The 18828-nt window shown below is 32.4% G+C and overlaps 1 protein-coding gene across 2 annotated transcripts in view; it reads right to left on the bottom strand.

Annotated features, from left to right (window-relative positions):
- The window catches only part of Egfr (Epidermal growth factor receptor), a 110016-nt gene that overhangs the window by 46665 nt on the left and 44523 nt on the right, over positions 1 to 18828 (bottom strand). The window contains exon 2 of one of the 2 annotated variants that reach the window (XM_015978717.2): positions 5482 to 5799. The exons of the other annotated variant lie outside the window; for it this stretch is intronic. The gene's annotated coding sequence lies outside the window, so the exon portion shown is untranslated. The remainder of the gene's footprint in view (positions 1 to 5481; positions 5800 to 18828) is intronic. 2 annotated transcript variants of the gene reach the window in all.

Raw genomic sequence — 18828 nt, 5'->3', positions numbered from 1 at the left:
GAACAAAAGAACAAAAAAAACAAAACATTTGAAAATCAATAATGCATTAAAAACAATGGAATTGGAGAAAATTACGGGGAAAATGGGTCGCAAGTGTTTAAAAATACACATACAGGGCGTCTCAACTAAAACGCCCGGTATTTCAGTTGATGGTTAAACCAAAAATATTCTGGTTACCAATTGCTTGGTTATTGGTTAACCAGGGTTAAAATCTTTACCGAAAGAAATGTGTCGGGTTACCAAATTTTTTCAGGGTTACGCCCGGTATTTCATTTGATGGTTAAACTAAAAATATCCTGGTTACCAATTTATTTCCAGGTTTGGCGTATTTCAGTGCTTGGTTATTGGTTAACCAGGGTTAAAATCTTTACCGAAAGAAATGTGTCGGGTTACCAAATTTTTTCAGGGTTACGCCCGGTATTTCATTTAATGGTTAAACTAAAAATATCCTGGTTACCAATTTATTTCCAGGTTTGGCGTATTTCAGTGCTTGGTTATTGGTTAACCAGGGTTAAAATCTTTACCGAAAGAAATGTGTCGGTTACCAAATTTTTTCAGGGTTACGCCCGGTATTTCATTTGATGGTTAAACTAAAAATATCCTGGTTACCAATTTATTTCCAGGTTTGGCGTATTTCAGTGCTTGGTTATTGGTTAACCAGGGTTAAAATCTTTACCGAAAGAAATGTGTCGGGTTACCAAATTTTTTCAGGGTTACGCCCGGTATTTCATTTAATGGTTAAACTAAAAATATCCTGGTTACCAATTTATTTCCAGGTTTGGCGTATTTCAGTGCTTGGTTATTGGTTAACCAGGGTTAAAATCTTTACCGAAAGAAATGTGTCGGGTTACCAAATTTTTTCAGGGTTACGCCCGGTATTTCATTTAATGGTTAAACTAAAAATATCCTGGTTACCAATTTATTTCCAGGTTTGGCGTATTTCAGTGCTTGGTTATTGGTTAACCAGGGTTAAAATCTTTACCGAAAGAAATGTGTCGGGTTACCAAATTTTTTCAGGGTTACGCCCGGTATTTCATTTAATGGTTAAACTAAAAATATCCTGGTTACCAATTTATTTCCAGGTTTGGCGTATTTCAGTGCTTGGTTATTGGTTAACCAGGGTTAAAATCTTTACCGAAAGAAATGTGTCGGTTACCAAATTTTTTCAGGGTTACGCCCGGTATTTCATTTGATGGTTAAACTAAAAATATCCTGGTTACCAATTTATTTCCAGGTTTGGCGTATTTCAGTGCTTGGTTATTGGTTAACCAGGGTTAAAATCTTTACCGAAAGAAATGTGTCGGGTTACCAAATTTTTTCAGGGTTACGCCCGGTATTTCATTTGATGGTTAAACTAAAAATATCCTGGTTACCAATTTATTTCCAGGTTTGGCGTATTTCAGTGCTTGGTTATTGGTTAACCAGGGTTAAAATCTTTACCGAAAGAAATGTGTCGGGTTACCAAATTTTTTCAGGGTTACGCCCGGTATTTCATTTGATGGTTAAACTAAAAATATCCTGGTTACCAATTTATTTCCAGGTTTGGCGTATTTCAGTGCTTGGTTATTGGTAAACCAGGGTTAAAATCTTTACCGAAAGAAATGTGTCGGGTTACCAAATTTTTTCAGGGTTACGCCCGGTATTTCATTTGATGGTTAAACTAAAAATATCCTGGTTACCAATTTATTTCCAGGTTTGGCGTAATTCAGTGCTTGGTTATTGGTTAACCAGGGTTAAAATCTTTACCGAAAGAAATGTGTCGGGTTACCAAATTTTTTCAGGGTTACGCCCGGTATTTCATTTAATGGTTAAACTAAAAATATCCTGGTTACCAATTTATTTCCAGGTTTGGCGTATTTCAGTGCTTGGTTATTGGTTAACCAGGGTTAAAATCTTTACCGAAAGAAATGTGTCGGGTTACCAAATTTTTTCAGGGTTACGCCCGGTATTTCATTTGATAGTTAAACTAAAAATATCCTGGTTACCAATTTATTTCCAGGTTTGGCGTATTTCAGTGCTTGGTTATTGGTTAACCAGGGTTAAAATCTTTACCGAAAGAAATGTGTCGGGTTACCAAATTTTTTCAGGGTTACGCCCGGTATTTCATTTAATGGTTAAACTAAAATATCCTGGTTACCAATTTATTTCCAGGTTTGGCGTATTTCAGTGCTTGGTTATTGGTTAACCAGGGTTAAAATCTTTACCGAAAGAAATGTGTCGGGTTACCAAATTTTTTCAGGGTTACGCCCGGTATTTCATTTAATGGTTAAACTAAAAATATCCTGGTTACCAATTTATTTCCAGGTTTGGCGTATTTCTTGGTTATTGGTTAACCAGGGTTAAAATCTTTACCGAAAGAAATGTGTCGGGTTACCAAAATTTTTCAGGGTTAGGCCCGGTATTTCATTTGATGGTTAAACTAAAAATATCCTGGTTACCAATTTATTTCCAGGTTTAGCGTATTTCAGTGCTTGGTTATGTTACCGGTCTTAAGACTAAAAATTCGCCAAAAATTTTTAATCGAAATTAGCATAAAAATGTAATCCGCATATTTAGCACTTCGATAGTGATCTGTTTTTATTTTACGACCTCTCTTCTGTCGAATGTAGAAATCACCGTTAAATCTCTTCGATATCCCCGATTAATTGCCACCTGAAATCCCGTCGACTTTTTGCCGCTTAATGCTTTATGATTGAAGACGTTGTCGATTTAGGAAAATTTACGGCGCCTTCGAAATTCCACGACAATTTATTAATACGAATTTACAGCATAGCCAACCAAGACCAAGAAAGAAGAAAAATCCAACATCGAAATGCTGCCCTATCAAGGCTGTAAATCTCGTCGGACTCGAGGATATTTCAACGGCCACATTCACAACAACATTTTTCGTTAAAAGCGGCTCTCTTACACGTAATAATCTATAACCGAAATTCAACTTTGACACGATCACGTGATCAAGGCGTTTGGCGCAACCTTGATAGGTGTACAAAAGAATTTCAATCGAGGTTGGCATAGACGTAGGTAACTGGCACCCTCTTAACTTTCATGTAATTTTGCGAAAAGTCGAGAAAACAAAATTCGTTTTTGCGTTATTTTGATTTTGTAGCTGTTTTAAAGAAATTTTTCGAAAAAAAAACAAGCTAAACCACTTAGAATTGAGCTTAATACGATGTTTTTTTTACTACAATACGGGAAATAAAATTGACCCAATTCAGAATAAATTAACCAGATTTTTTGATTTTTGGCGAAATTTTGTTAAACGAAATTGACCGAAATAACACAATTTAGACTAAACTCGGGGATTTTTCTTGTTGTTTAGAGAAATATTTCTCTAAAAACAAGCCAAACCACTTAGAACTGACCGAAATTTAACCAAACTCGACAAAACTTATTGGCATTTTTATCTAAACGCATTTCTGGTTCAAAAAAGACCTGAATCACTAAAAATGAACCAAAACAACGTAATTTAGATAAAAAAATTAACAAAATTTCCGTCTCTTTTAAACAAATCGAGCTAAACAACTTAGAATTGGCCGAAATTCAATCTAAATGTACCATTTTTTTTGGGTTAGATTAACGAAATTATTAGGTTTCCTACTCAAAAACGACTTATATTTCGCAGAATTGGCGAAATTTGGATTGAATTCAACGTTATTGTGAGTTATTTTGACAAAATTTTGCAAAATAATTGAGTTTCTGGTTCAAAAACTAGCGAAATCGCCCGGAATTTACAGAGGTAGCTTAATTTTGGGCTAATTGAGCGATTATTCTAGTTGTTTAAAAAATTTTTCGAAAAACAAGCCTCTTGGAAACTTGGAACTGACGAAAATTTTGTCTAATTCGACGTTTTTTAGGCATTTTGACAAAATTTCATGAAAAAAAAGTTTTTTATTTAAAAACTACATAAAGCGCTCGAAATTGACAGAAATGACGTAATTTTGACCCAAAATTCAACTCCTAAACCGCTTATTTTACACGTAAAATGAGCTGAATTCGCCAAATATCTCAAATTTTTTGGCTTATTTTAACGAATCTTCGGAAAATTATTCATTTCTTGCCACGGTTCTGACTCAAAAACGAGCCATATATTTGATAGATTAAGCAATTCAGTCCCAATTTTGGAATTTTTTCGCTTGTCATTGGCTTATTTCGACAAACTTCTGCAAAAAAAAGATTTTCTGGCCCAAAAACGATCTACATAGTCCAAAATTGGTCGTGGTATTGTAACTTAAACTTAATTGTACAATGGCTCTGCTTATTTGAAAGAAATCTCTCAAATAAGAAAGATAAATCACTTGACTATTTATTAGACCAAAAATCCGCGAAATAATGTACTTTTTTTTCAAAAACAACCAAATTCTTCAGAAAATCAACAATTCTTTTCTCACAAAACAAGTTATTAAGTTACAAATTTCGACGATTTTTTGACGTGATTTGAATAATTTAGTTTCTGGTTAAAAAATAAGTCAAAGCGCTTGAAACTGGTCAAAATTTAGTCAAAATCCGACCATTTTTTGTTTGATTTGATGAAAATTCAAACACAAATTAAACGCACAGACACAATTTAAGCCCGATTTTCAACGACTCTTAAGAAAAAAGATTTAAATCACTTGGAATTGGGCGAAATTTCAACTTTCTTAGGTAACTTTGAAGAAAATATCGAAACAATTGAATGTCTATCACAAAACGAGTAGATATAGTTATATCCAGTGCTCCTTCTGCTCGTTTCAAACAAGCCAAAATACAAAAATTTGACCGAAATACAGCCAAATGGATGATTTTTTGGCTTATTTTGCCCAAATTTTGAAAAATATAGTTGAAATTTCACTTAAAACTTCGCCTAGAATTATTTTGGAAAAAATAATTTAGCTTCAATTTAACTATCTTAATGTTTTAAACTGTTTTAAAAGTTGCAAACTTCAAATCGTGATTTCGAAACGCTGTGCGCTCTCTGTTAGACAAGGACAGATCAATAGGCAACTCCCTTAGTTAGACAAAAAGGGGGAATAACAGCTCGGTTCAAAGTGACGGGGTCACGCGCCCCCGGCCTTAAATTACCCCCGAACGTGTCGTTCTAAGCGTGGAATTTCGCCACACGAAGAGTCATCACCGTGTATATTTGTTGTGGATGTGATCACGCATGGCGTGCACTTCGTGACCGGCCGATCTAGATGGCGTGGTTTTACGAGGGGGGCCCGGGGGGCGTAAAGTATGCTTCTACAGGACTGTTATCAGCAATCATCGTGACTATAAGGCGCATCGGACTTACCGGCTATACCAAAGCTATCAACTTTAAGTATCAAGAGGTTGGAACAAAGAATAGCCACAGGACAGCGCTCTAGACACGACCAGGACTCGACTGAAGGGATTTTTTCTGCATAAAAGCGCTAGATTTGGGTTGGGAACAGTGTTTTGTAAATAATTCGGGGAAAAACTATTCGGCAAGACGCTATAAAAGTACGAAAACAAGCAAAAACTCACCGTAATTGCGCTTGTGTTCCTCCTCCTTCTTCTTCTTCTTCTGCTTCCATGTTTCGAAGAAACCGGCTATAAACATCTTCCCAAATACTCCGCCGCATATTCTCTTAACTGATAATAAAGAAAGGAATGCCATACGTGCACCAGTACCAATTAAAACCATAAATTAACGAAATAAAAGAACCCTCGTGTCATGCGATCCCTTGTTGAAAGGTATTTTTATGATAAAAAAAAATATTTTTTAATGAGCGTCACCCTATCTCACGTTGTACGTCATCCGAAAACGTCTTGATTGCGGTGATAAAAGCGCGGTCAGCTTACCTGGAACAGAAACAAGCATGTTAACAACATTACACAACGACTCACAAATTTCTTTCTTGTCTTTTCTCCACCGCTTACGATCGTAAAAAATCGGTTTTTCAAGCAAGTGGTTGCAACAATGGACATAAAACGTTAAATAGTGGTGAAATGAAAAATTATATTCCGGTTTTTGGTTTGGAAACAAAAGAGGCAATCGCCGGGTTTGATTACCAACAAAATAAATGTAAATGAATATTCCCATATAATACCACAAAATGTTTAAGTTGGACCACCTGGCCTGGCTGTGTTTATTGAGCATCTGTTGTCAATATAACTTATGTCTTTATCGAATTCAAAATAAAAAATGAAATAAACTCGAAAAATTATTGCCTCTTTCAAAATATTTAATAATTATTTAATGAAGTTTGTAAAAACCAATAAAACCCTGCAATTTCATTCATGTTCAATTTTTTTCTTGAGCGACAGTATGTGGAACAAAAGCTCCTAAAAAGACGTTTTCAAAAAATTCAGTGAGATAATTTTCTTATTCTGGGAGCTCTCCTCTAGTTGTTTGAGACAAAAACTATCAATGGTTTCGCCAAATTTTAAAAAAAAACAAAAATCCCATCCCACCAGCTCATTTTTTGAAAGATTTTCTTTAAAACAAACGAAACATTTGTTAATTAGATCACTTAATTGCCATTAATTAATTAATGATTAATTAAAGAAATTTTGCGAAATCGCTCAATGGCAATGGCAATTAATTAATTAATTTTCATTGGGCGATTTCACGAAATTTCTTTAAATTAAGCCAAAAAAACCTACAATTCAATCTGAATTTCGAATAATTCCGGGAGATGTAGCTTGTTATTGAGTCAAAAATGCAATTATTCCGCAGAACTTCGTCAAAATAAGCCAAAAAATCGGCGGATTTGGTTAAACTTAGTGCAATTTTAGACAATTTAGCTCATTTTTTGAAAGATTTTCTTTAAAACTAACGAAACATTGGTAATTGGACCAAATAGTTACCATTAATTAATTAATTTAGTTAAAAAAATTTCGCGAAATCGCCCAATGACAAGGACAATTAATTAATTAATTTCCATAGGGAGATTTCACGAAATTTCTTTAAATTAAGCCAAAAAAACCTACAATTCAATCTGAATTTCGAATAATTCCGGGAGATGTGATTAGTTATTGAGTCAAAAATGCAATTATTCCGCAGAACTTCGTCAAAATAAGCCAAAAAATCGGCGGATTTGGTTAAACTTAGTCCAATTTTTGAAAATTTAGCTCATTTTTTGAAAGATTTTCTTTAAAACTAACGAAACATTTGTTAATTGGGCCACTTAATTGCCATTAATTAATTATTAATTAAAGAAATTTCGAAAAATTGCCCAATGGCAATGGCAATTAATTAATTAATTTTCATTGGCGTTTCACGACGAAATTTCTTTAAAAATAGCCAAAAAAACGTACAATTCAATCTGAATTTCGAATAATTCCGGGAGATGTGGCTTGTTATTGAGTCAAAAATGCAATTATCCCGCAGAACTTCGTCAAAATAAGCCAAAAATTCGGTGGTTTTGGGTAAATTTAGTCCAATTTTTGTCAATTTAGCTCATTTTTTGAAAAATTGCTTTAAAACAAACAAAACAATCGTTGAATTTTTTGTCTCAGGCGATTTTTAAACCAGAAACCCTCCATTTTCTCAAAAAAATCTAAAAAATATTTTCTAATAAGGTTAACTTTCTTCATTTCCAAGTGATTTTTTTTACTTGTTTTTTGAAAGCTTTTATCAAACTACTTGAAAAATTGCTGAATTATTCCTAAATTATGTTATCTCGATCAATTTTCGGCAATTTATACATCGTTTTTGAACCGAAAAAACGAAAAAAGAAACCAAAACAATGGCAATTTTTAATATAAGTGTTTTGACTTGATATTATGATAATTACAAATCACCATAACTTTGGTTGCCTGAAAGGGTATCATATATTTTTTTAAATTGTAATATGTTGTTTATTTTCCTTCATAAAGGTACATACATATGCAGAAATTTTAATTTTGTTTTTCTACTTTGGTTTCCCAAATTATTTATTGTGAAACCATAGCAGTTTCACAATGAGAACTTTTGTGCAACTCCTTTTAGTAAATTTTTATTGTTGTATTGGTAGTGGTGGGCTGGGTGTCATCAGTCATCACTGTAATTTAGTGTGAAATCTGTCAACAGTGTCAAGTCGAGTAATTAACAAAATTTACACTCGTTTTATAGGACTTAATTGTGGCACTCCTTCGTTGTGCTCCAAAACCATTCGTGCCACAATAGAATATCTTATAATATAATATACTATTGTAAAACATAATTGAAACATTTGTTATACATTAAGCCCTGATTTTCCTTTTTTCCACTTCAATTATAAACTCCAAAAAAATAAAAACAGAGAAATGATAAGATTTGACTGATTGTTACTTATATTAGCGATTTTTTAATTTAATCCTGAAAAGGATTATATTAAGATAAGTTTTTACGACACTCAACACAATCTATTGTTTACTTTTTGTCACAGTTGTTATGGATTCATTTCATAACGATTACCACTCTAACCGCAAATGTCATAATTATAGTTTCCGGAAAAATAACCAAACAGGTCAGTGGTTCTCCGGAACAAAATTCTAGCCGATAGAACAAACAATTTTGTTGTGATTTAAAAAAATTCCCAAAGCTAGTGTTTGTTCTTTATTTTTCTTTCAAGTGGCACCAAAATAAACACTCAATAACTAGTTCCAGAAATATCTGCATCAATAAGACCGGCCGTTCCATATTATAATAATTACAATTTATATCGATGTTTGTAATTGCCATTTATATGTTCTAATCTTTTGATTGATCACCGCATTTACATAAAAAAACACATTCCGGATTACAATATTCATAATAAAAATCTCCGAAGCAATAATAAACTCTCATTTGTCAGTGATTTGTTAACACTTTCGATACAACTGGAGATTACTTTTCAGCCCACATACAGTACAAGATTCCATTTTTTTTGAAATATTCGACTAAAACTTGCGATTTCACCACCATAAATGCCACTTTCTTTTCATCTGGAGGCGTCCCATTTATTATTGTCTGTCTAATTAGAGAGAAAATATCCGAGCGTCAGTTTCATTCAACTAATTTGAAATTTGTGAACTTGACTATCACCTTGGGCAAAGGCGCCCACCATAAATCTCATAATGTTCGATTCGCAAAATAGCCACATATGGCAGCACCTCTAATTAGTGATCGGGTAGGCGCTCAGAGAAGGTTACAGTTTATAGCAGAAAATACAAAGTGCTCAAAAATGCTTGTTCATCAAGTCACCTATGAAATTTGAACGTAATGTGCCGCTTAATTTAAGTTGTGAATGCTGTCAAAGTGACAGAAATGATGCCAAAAAGCTTCAAATCTAAAAACTATAAAAAGTACATAACAACAAAAATCACGGAAACAAAACACAAATGACAAATACAAAAAGTGAGCAAAAAGCGAATTTGACAGAAATGACAATATTCAGACTACAATAGTCATTTGAACGAAGCGGCACATTGAATTTAAATTCCATAGTCGACTTGATGAACAACCATTTTTGAACACATTGTATAATATACAGCGTGCTCAAAAACTAGCGCACCAACTCAATGGTGTGTGGTAGAGAACTGGTTACATATAAAGGTAAAAATAGTAAAAAAATTCTTTGTTTTAAAGTTATTGATAAATAACGGATTTTAGATAAATGATATGTGGCAACGTTGTCTAACAGTCATGAACGCAATAGAATTTGAGCAACAATTCGGAAATAAAATTAACTAGACGCCCTCTGGTGATGACTTTTGAACTATGTCGAAAACAGTAAAGAAATTTTCGTAATGCCACATTTAACTGACATTTAATGAATAGTTCAACAATTTTGCGTGTATAGTGTTAATTATTTACAATAGAAAGAATTACTTTAAAAGTACGTGGTGGTAAATACTAGCATTGACTTTGGTTCTGTAGTTTTTCGTGGTATAAAGTGTTTATTGTTGGAACTTGAAAGTGGATAAAAAGTAAAAAATATTTAAATTTTGATTACAAAGTGTTATCAAGCAGTTGTCTAATTAAAGATTATAAGTAATGGATCACAGCGAACACAAAGTTTGGCTCAAGAAACCAATAAATTAGTGAAGTGTTATGAATTTTAGGTTAGAATTTTCCACTGAAAAAATCATGAAATGCTGTGGTAAATCTGCAAAACTACAATAAAGATTAACAACTGCTGATACATTTAAATGTAAATTATGCCAAAAGGTAGGCTTTTCAATGTCTTTGTAATAATTTTCCAATAAAGAAAGTGAACCAAACAGTCATTCGTTATTCGTGTTTTCCTCGTCATCTTCATTTGTCAATATAAGTTTCTTGCATCAAAGATGCAATAATCATTCCGCATAGGCAATGTAATAATTGTGAAGCCCCAAAATTCGTACAACGCTCAAAATATCCGAATAAACATTTTCCCGCCATTTATGGTTACTGTTTTTGACCTAGCTCAGTGGCGCCCCCAACGGTAATTTTACTTCCGAATAAAAAAAAATATTTTTGAAACGGTTTCCTAGGAAATAATTCCCAGTGTTGGCACATCTACACATTGTGATTTTTTTTATGAATTTTACTTTTTTAAATTAAAAAAAACTGCCAAAGTCTGATAGTAAATTTAAAAATAATTATTCGTCGTTTTGTTACGGAACGATTTCCTGGTATGAAACATGAAAACATAAAAAAAATAATGAAAACTAAAGAAGTTACCACAATAAGTTTGTACCTCCAGATTTTTTAAAATATGACTTTAGGAATTTTTTCAACATTTTTCCCATAATCTGCACTTGCTTCTTAATAATGTACCAGTGAGTTGGTGCGCCAGTTTTTGAGCACCCTGTATTATAAAGAAAATACACTGTTAAAAACAAACAACAAAAAATAAAATCTCTTCGATCCTTTAGTTAAATTGCCAACTAAATTTTTAATCACAGGCCTATTTTTTGAACTGTCCCTAAAATAAGTTGGCAACATTGCACTTTCGCGCTGTTATGAGTCGTTGTCGAGATGCACACATTATGTAAGTGTTAAAATTTCCTAGAATAACAGCCTCGCACCTCACAACGTCTATTATTACGAAACATCGCCTCTTGCAACGGATTTTTCTCCTCTTCACCTTGTTACCAAGTAATTAAATAGCAAGAGGATGATTCACGAGAAGATGTGAGGCCTTTAGGGCGCTATCAAATACCGAAGGGCACGTCTGCACTTATGCAATGATTCATTCGAGAAGTGAAAGGAGTTGTGTTATTGCATAATTTGTAAAAATGGACAATGGTATTCCCTTATGGACTTGTTTTTTTTTTCTTCGAAGAAGGCTAGTGTTATTGAAGAGTCGATTATTTATTCAATCGATAAGCGTTATCGGGCACATTTTTCACATCATACAATGTCGACTTTCATCGGTGGGAAAACACACAACGGTGACCCTTTGAGGTCTATAATTATTTGTTAGAGATAATAAGGAAAAGTACGCCACTGTATCCCGTCTGGGATTCGCGATTTTATTGACTTTCCTCAAAAATTCAATTCGTTGGACTTGAATCAACAGTGATAAGTGATCATATATCTTTATCAAAGCAGATGTTGGGGCAGACAGTCAATATTTAAACCAACCGTTTTTTTAAATTCTGAATCAAGCATTTGACCTAGTAAATGGACACCCAACGCCTACTTGATTAGACCAAAGACTCTGAAACGGTTTGGGTACGTGAAAATTTACCAACTAAACGGATTTCTTCCCCTTCCATTACCTAATTCCGGGGGAAAAACAAAATTTTTGTAGATTTTCTCTTTTACAAAAAAGCTCATTGTCTTACAACTGCTAGTTATCGCGATAATCGCTAATAAAAGCAAAATACGCAAAACTTATTTCTTTGTTGAAAACTTGAGAACTACTAAGAATTTTGCGGTTTTCTCGACGATAATCGATTTCCCGGATCATTTTACATAAATTTAGTTGAAAATACCACTATTTTTTCGAATAAACAAATAAAGGAAAAATTTCCTAAGACTTCGCCGAAATCGGCCTTTGAAACGTGAAACAACGAATTTTTGCCTTTTTTTGGAAAGGGCAAAAATATCAGGCAGAATCAGCTTCAAATTACGTATTTAATGGTCAAATCCTGTTGAGTTGTTCCTGTACAACAGTTTTTTATTACATTTCTTTTAAGTTTTATACCTAAAATTCTCCAGGACGTTTACTGTAAAATTTTGTCGAATATTTTGTCGTAATTGACTAAATAAAAAATTATCGCCTTAACAGTCTCAATGGCACTCGAAAATTTAAAAGCCTTTATTTAACTTGCTTTGTTGTCTGTCTGTCTGTTTCATATTTTCTCAGCCAGACTTGAGAAGGTTTCTGTTGTCCGAATGAATCGAAATTTTGCATACTTACGTAATTAAATTGATAATTCAATTTTTTGCCTAAAATTCACTAAATTACTTATTTTTCAGGAATTCTCTATCAAAAATTCAATTTTTTCAGCATTTTATGTACTTTTAGAATTTTGTGAAGTGTGATGTTCCGATTTTGGTCGAAAAAAAAGATATTTTTTATAACTGAAGTTACAAGAAGTTTTGTTTAACTTTATGCCTCAATCCATTTTTTTTTCAAATTTTTTGAAGATATCTAACCAATAGTAGCAATAACAACTAAAGAAAAAAAACAATGAATATCGTTAAAGTTTAACTGTATACTTTCTATTTGCATCAAACAGTTATGATGACGACGTGACAGATGCTTTGAAAATTAGACACCTTGTAAAATTTAATGATAATTAAATAAATATTTAACACAAAATACAGTCACATTGTTGACAAACCTGCCTTCAATAATTAAAGAAGACGGTTCTTTACTCATTCATTAAGTAATTTAAAAATCTCTTTCGAAATATTGTTGCAAGTTGTTGTACACACCCACTTTTAAAATGAAATTTTGCATCACTGAAACCTACATGAATTTGCCTTCATTTCAAAACTAATTAGGGACACGCTTTGAGGTCATTGAAAAAATGGGCCTTTAAATTTTTTTCTCTACAATTTTTTTTTAATGATTTACTTTTTCTAACCGTTTATTCCGCAAAAACTCAATGACTGCGCCAGATTTTTAAAAAAATAAGCCAATAAATGACAGAATTATGTCAAAAAAGACATTATTTTGGCAAATTCTGAGGATTTAAGCACGTTTTTTGACCAAAAATCAAGTCTTTTTTCCTGTTTTTATTAAACTAGAACGAAAAAATTAGCAAATTTGGTCGAAAATGACCAAAAATTTAGCTTTTCTAAGCGTTTATTCAGCAAAAGCTCAATTATTGCGCAAAATTTCTTTAAAAGTAAGCCAATAAATCAGAGAATTATGTCAAAAACGACAATATTTTTGCAGTTTTTTGGGGATTTTAGACCAAAAATCAAGTTTTTGATCCTGTTTTTATTAAACTAGAACAAAAAAGTTACCAAATTTGGTCAAGAATGACCAAAAATCCCCTTTTTCTAAGCGTTTATTCAACAAAAACTTAATTATTGCACAAAATTTCTTAAAAAGTAGGCCAATATGTCACAGAATTATGTCAAAACTGACATTATTTCTGCAAGTTCTGAGGATTTAAAAACGTTTTTTGACCAAAAATCAAGTCTTTCTTTCTGTTTTTTTATTAAATTAGAATAAAAAAAATCACCAAATTTGGTCGAAAAAGACCAAAAATTTACCATTTATATAAATTTTTGTTCAGCAGAAACTCAATTATTGCACAAAATTTCTTAAAAAGTAAGCCAATAAGTCACAGAATTATGTCAAAACTGACATTATTTCTGCAAGTTCTGAGGATTTAAAAACGTTTTTTGACCAAAAATCAAGTCTTTCTTTCTGTTTTTATCAAATTAGAATAAAAAAAATCACCAAATTTGGTCGAAAAAGACCAAAAATTTACCTTTTATAAAGTTTTTGTTCAGCAAAAACCCAATTACTGCGCAAAATTTCTTAAAAAGTAAGCCAATAAGTCACAGAATTCTGTCAAAAATGACATTATTTTTGCAAGTTCTGAGGATATAAACACGTTTTTAAAACAAAAATTAAGTTTTTCTTCCTGTTTTTATTAAACTAGAACGAAAAAATTATCAAATTTGGTCAAAATGACCAAAAATTTTCCCTTTCTAAGCGTTTATTAAGCAAAAACCTCAATAATTGCACAAAATTTCTTAAAAAGTATGCCAATAAGTCACAGAATTATGTCAAAAATGACATTACTTCTGAGGATTTAAACACGTTTTTTGGCCAAAAATCAAGTCTTTCTTCCTGTTTTTATTAAACTAGAATGAAAAAATCACCATAATCTCAATTATTAAATAATTGATCAAAAATGACATTATTTTTCAAAGCTCTGTGGATTTAAACACGTTTTTAGACCAAAAGTCAAGTCTTTCTTCCTGTTTTTATTAAACTGGAACGAAAAAATCACCAAATTTAGTCGAAAATGACAAAAAATTTAACTTTTCTAAGCGTTTATTCAGCAAAATATTAATTATTAAATAAGACAATAAATTACAGAATAATGTCAAAAATGACATTATTTTTGCAAGTTCTAAGCATTTGAACACGTTTTTAGAACAAAAATCAAGGTTTGCTTCCTGTTTTTATTAAAATACAACGAAGAAATTACCAAATTTGGTCAAAAATGACCAAAAATTGACCTTTTCTGAGCGTTTATTCAGCAAAAACTCAATTATTGCACAAAATTTCTTAAAAAGTAAGCCAATAAGTCACAGAATTATGTCAAAAATTATTACATTATTTTTGCAAGTTCTGAGGATTAAAAAACGGTTTTTGACCAAAAATCAACTATTTCTTTATGTTTTTATTAAACTACAATGAAAAAATCACCAAATTTGGTAGAAAAAGACCAAAAATTTACCTTTTATAAAGTTTTTGTTCAGCAAAAATCCAATTACTGCGCAAAATTTCTTAAAAAGTAAGCCAATAAGTCACAGAATTCTGTCAAAAATGACATTATTTTTACAAGTTCTGAGGATATAAACACGTTTTTAAAACAAAAATTAAGTTTTTCTTCCTGTTTTTATTAAACTAGAACGAAAAAATTACCAAATTTGGTCAAAAATGACCAAAAATTTTCATTTTCTAAGCGTTTATTAAGCAAAAACCTCAATTATTGCACAAAATTTCCTAAAAAGTAAGCCAATAAGTCACAGAATTATGTCAAAAATGACATTATTTCTGAGGATTTAAACACGTTTTTTTGGCCAAAAATCAAGTCTTTCTTCCTGGTTTTATTAAACTAGAATGAAAAAATCACCAAATTTGGTCGCAAAGGACCAAAAATGGAACTTTTCTAAGCATTTACTCAGCGTAATCTCAATTATTAAATTATTAATCAAAAATGACATTATTTTTCAAAGCTCTGTGGATTTAAACATGTTTTTAGACTAAAAATCAAGTTTTTCTTTCAGTTTTTATTGAACTAGCACGAAAAAAATACCAAATAGTATTATTGTTTATTTAGCAAAAACTCAGTTACACGTTCTGAAGTCAATGCAGGAATGAGCTTTTGCTCTACAAAAGAGTGTCCTGAAAAAAGCTCCGCGTCTTTGAGACTCAGTTTGTGTTTTATTCGTGCGCTGGTGCGTCTTTGTCCCGCATACCAGCGGATAATTCCCTCTGAAGGTAATAACAGCGCGAATAATCCGCGTTAAATGAAATAAATTCTTCTGGTGGTCAGTAGTAGCGCGCTGCAGCACTCGGCTGTAGTATAATCCCTAGGTCGGAGGGACGCGGTGAGGAAGGAAGGTCACGGACGGTCGGTCCAAGCGCTCCATCATCTCTTCCGTCTATCTCCGACCGCCCCACATGTCAATAACACTCTCCCCAAGAATCCGCATTTTTCCCTTCTGCGCTAGCGTTGAAATTACCGCAGGTTTCGCGTTTGCCGCATCGTAGATATCGTTGCGGGCCGCCAGAGGTCAAGCAAAACATAAAACTCCAACCGGCTGATTGCTAATGAACATTCTTGAGCTTTTACTCGAGTGGCGGCCTCTGGTGCAGGAGGACCGAAATGTTCAAGTACCGCAAACCAGTTCCAACTGTCACCAACGGACGGTCAATGATCAAAAAAGAACTTGTTTACGTTTAGGCGAGCGCACGCGCTGGATTAGACCTAGATGGTGATTGTAGGGACGACGCCCACGATGGGTTTCTTCGCCGGAAATTGTCGTAAATTACAGAAGTGTGCGATCATTGATTTAAAACCAGAAATAAAGTTGATTAATCAAACTGAAAAGGTCAAGAACTCGGCCTGTTTTTGACCGAATAAATAATCAAAAATCCACAAAACCGATCCAAAGGTGTCGTAATAACACGTAAAATTAACCGGGGAATTCATTGGAACAAACCGTTTTACTCTAGGAGTCTTAATTTTTGAGTTATGAATTGTTTTGTTGTCCGAGGAATCGATTGGCGTCAAAAAAATCCCAATAGTTTTTTAGTTATGAGTTTTTTAAATTTTACCTATTTTTGCTTTTATGAGCAATTTGCCAGAAAACTATTAGTCGGAGAACAATGATTTTTCTTGAAAAAGATAGATAATTAAAAGAGCTTTCGAACGATAATAAACTTCATAGGGTTATCTCTGATAGTTCCGGAGTTATTGCATGATAAGTATTCCAAGTACCGAAAATCGACAAAAATCTCGACGAAATGTGGAACAATTGCGGCGAAACTATAAGACTGAGGAGAGCAAAACGGTTTGTTCCATTGTAAAGAACAGATCAAAATCTATCAAGTAGGATGGGATTTGGTAATTTTTTTGTTCAAAATTTTGAATTTTTCGGAGACACGGGGAGGGGGCTGTTAATAATTTTTTAATTTTTTTTATTTTCTCAATTACGGCTAAACTATTCATAAAAGTGGAACTATTTTAATGCCTATCATTTGCAAAATGCAAAATTCCTAATAGTTTTTTAGTTATGAATTTTTGAGTTTATGATCTAATTTTTGCTTTTATTTGCATTTTCTTGAAAACTATAAGTCGGACAACAATAATCTTTTTTGCAAATGATAGATCATTAAAAGAGCTTTCCAAAGATAGTACACATCATAGGGTTATCTCTAATAGTTCCGGAGTTATTGCTTGATAAATGATCCGGGTACCGGAAATCGACAAAATTCGCGACAAAAATTTAAAAAATCAAACATCAAAAATTCGAACATATGGACTTTTTGTGGAATTTTAACAACTTTTGTGGGATGTTAAGACATAAAGAAGTCCATAAAAATATGCTGAAGTGAGTTTAAAAAATTTTTTTTTTCATCACTTTGAAGGTAAGTGTATTGCTCAGGAAATTTGAGCAAAAAAATTATAATTTTTTAATTCTTGTGAAAAATTGATATATTATGTAAATTGAGCCGTAGAATTCACCTTTTTAAAGGTAAGTGTATTACTTAGGAAGTTTTAGCAAAAAAATTTAAAATTTTAAATCTCGTGAAAAGTTGGTATAATACAGAAAATGAGCCGCTGAATTCACTGGAACAAACCGCATTGCTCTACGACTTTTAGTTTTTGAGTTATGATATTTTTGTTGAAAAATTAGAAGTTTCTAAAGGCATAATTAAAAAAAAACTGTATTTTTTGCTATTTTTAGATACCTACTTAATGATTATACTCATATGTTGTAAAAACTACTACAACCTATAAATTTTTTTGGGTCTTTATGTTAAAATAATACAAAAATCAACAATTCAAATTCAGAAATTTAAAACAAGACGATTTTAAACTTTTTGTTTTTTTTTGAGCAAGCTCCTAACTTCTCAAAAATATTCTAAAAACGGAGCAAATTAAATTTGACTGTTTCATATACTGAATAAAATCCCAATACAAAAAAAATTAAATAAAAAATGAATTCCAATTTATTTGGTTTGAAAACCTGATAATAAACACGCACTTTTCATTAATCACCAAAAGTGAGGAATTTCTCAAAACCACTTCTAGAAATTCGTTAATTCGAATTTTTTACAACACGGTTCAAGGATGGACACACGCATTCTTACAGCCAACACCTGTTTCAATATAACCACTGTTTGTTTCATATTTTTACACAGTAAAGCGGGTTTACTGCATGATTCCGAGAAGAATAATTGAGTAATTTACACTAACCCTGAAGAAACAACAAGATTTTGCTCATAGTTGCGAGTATGTGCAATTTATTCTTCTCGGAACGGAATTATTCTCCAATAGAATAACAACTCCGAGGTGAAATTTGTACTGATAATAAAGAATTCTTGTTATCTGCAAGCGCAAAGGAGGGGCAAAATTCTTGCAAAAAAGTAATTAGATGCCTGGTTTCTGAAGAATCCGGTTGAAATAGTTGAATGTGATTGATTAATAGATAATAATAAATAAACACTCGCTGCATTTCAGTCCAAAGTGTTAACTCAAAAATTTACACATAAAATTAACAGTAAGCGGTTAAAAATAAGTGTTACACAAGCTATTCACTTATTTGCTTAAATTAATAATTAATCGAATCAATTAGAAAAAATCTACATTCCTGCGCGGTTTTTGTTTAAAAATCCCTTAATTAAAATGCAAATGCGACAATTTGTAATACAAACACGGCATAAAAGTGCAAATTTAGTAAAAATACCCAAGAATTTTTTTCATATTTCATATTTTTTTCGTAAAAATTTACGACGTAAAAATGAAATACGAAGCAATAAAGCGAGAAAATTCGTTACAATCGCTCTATAAATAGTCACAACGTTTCACGGCCTTTCTTAATTGACTCGCGTGGAAAAAAACAAGAAGTAATTACAAAAAAGCTCGTAAATGAAACAAACTGTTACATAATAACGATTTCATTAAGTAAGCGTTCGGAGCGCCATCTCTTCTGGGTCCCCTCTATTAAACTGTGACAGCAGGCAAGTC

This window comes from Tribolium castaneum, chromosome 1 (genome assembly GCF_031307605.1).
Source record: "Tribolium castaneum strain GA2 chromosome 1, icTriCast1.1, whole genome shotgun sequence".
Lineage (NCBI taxonomy): Eukaryota > Metazoa > Arthropoda > Insecta > Coleoptera > Tenebrionidae > Tribolium > Tribolium castaneum.
The sequence above is the reverse complement of the archived record's forward strand: the minus strand, read 5'-3'. Positions and strand labels throughout refer to the sequence as shown.